We start from the raw sequence: 1,939 nt of genomic DNA on the forward strand, positions 1-1,939 counted from the left end.
ACGGCCCGCGAGGCGACGGCTGGCGCAGGAAGCGAGGCCGCCGACCCTCGGGGCCCGCAGCCCTTCGGGAGCTGTAGTCCGCCCGGCCCCGCTCCCCGCCCCTAGCAGCGGGGGGAGGCGGACGCCGTTTTCCCGCCCCGCGGGGAGCCTCGCTGGCTTCGAGGGGAGGACGGGGACGATGTCCCGTCCCCGCCCTCGGCGCCCTCCGCGCTGCGGCGGCAGGGGCGGGAAGGCCCTTGTGGGCAGGTGCCAACATGGCGCCCTGGGGGGCGCCCGCCCTCTGCGCCGGCACTGCCACGGCAACGCGGGGCAAATTCCTCAGAGGCAGAGAGGCCTGTCCGCCCTTCGTTGGGTCTGTAACCCATGCTACTGTTTTTCTACCTTGACGTAAGATGTTGAAAAATCTGTTTGGGATGCGCAGTATCTCTGTGGTCTCTCAGGCTGTGATTCCAGGACGGCGTGGGTAGCTGTCACTGCCGGCTTTGTGGTGTGCAGGTTTCCAGCCGGGACCCTGCCTCAGTGGGGTCGTGCGGCCATGCCTGGGGAAGGGGTGGGAGAAGAGCAAGGCCACACCGGCCCCGTTCAAATGGCCTGAAGCACTGTGGAGCTACTTCAGGGTCAGGCTGATGGATATTGTCAGGGTCTGTGTATCTGGGGGTCCACCTGGCCATGGGTTGAAATACGTGAAAACTTCATTCTCAGTTGAAGAGCTACCAAGAAAATCCGTCTTGTATTACGCAGAATGCAGGGCAGGTTGTATTTGAAAGAAAAGCATAGTAAGCGGTACTATTTGCATCCTAATTTACCACCTGAACTTGACCCACTGGTAATTCTTTCCACATTACATCTTGTTTTCTTTCTTAAATTGTATATTTAGGTTTAATTATATACCGTTACATCATCGTTCCCAGCTTGTAAAATTCAGGTCAGTCTAATGTCAAAATGTACTGGGAAGTAAACAAGTCTGGTTGCTGGCTAATGGTACCTGTCCCCAGGCTTAAATTTTGAAAATGGCTGGTTTGCAAATGGCCAATAGGTCAGAAATAAAGTTTTTATTTGAACTGAAGATGGAGGCCAAAGGACTGAGTTTTGAGTGAAGTGCTTTACGGCCCATCATGTAAACCTACTCCTGGCTGAAGGGGTTACAATCTAAAAACAGATGGTGAAAAAAAAGGGATTGTTTGTGGGTTCTTTTTGGCTGATACCTAGTTGCCTACCCATTTCTATTTCTAAGCTGTTTTATAAACATTTGCCATATTGTTTATGTTTTTATTGAGCAAATTTTGTTACTTTATTGTTTATGTTTTTATTGTGCAAGTTTGTTTATTTTCTGCTGTTGGGCAGAAAAAGCAGTAGGACTGTAGGTATATACCCCCGGTGCATATAGCTAGGCAAGTTTCTGCAGCTTTATGATGTGTGTCTGGTTTCTGAGCATGTAAGTGAAGATGTGGTTCATGAAGCAAGCTATTTTGCTTAAAGTGAGAGATTGGCTTGCTGAAGATGACCCAGAAGAAAGCATCTTCCAGGCCAAAGTTGGAGAATGTAAATGATGGAGGGAAGGTTTTCACCCTCCTTTGGGGGAAATGGAGCTCAACACCCATTTGAACTTTTTTTTTTTTTAATTTTTCCTTTTAAGGAAAATATTTAATAAGGTGGAAGACCATAGCCTCCCATTGCTCAGTGGTACATGACTAGGGTGGGATTGCTTCTCTGGGACTGTGGAGGAGGCACTTGCAAACAAATTCTGCTGTGTGCACCTCAGAAACTTCCCATAGTTTAGCTTATTGTTTCAGGGATATATTAAGGTAATAATGGGGGAGAGGGCAATCACATTTGGACTCAATCCTAGTCTATGCTTGGTAACAGAGCTCAGTAATACCTTCAGGCTTGCGATCCCATTAATATTTTCCCGGATAACTGACCCATTGGTCAGCTTGAA

This window comes from Platalea leucorodia (genome assembly GCF_965183815.1).
Source record: "Platalea leucorodia genome assembly, chromosome: 1".
Taxonomy (NCBI): Eukaryota; Metazoa; Chordata; class Aves; order Pelecaniformes; family Threskiornithidae; genus Platalea; species Platalea leucorodia.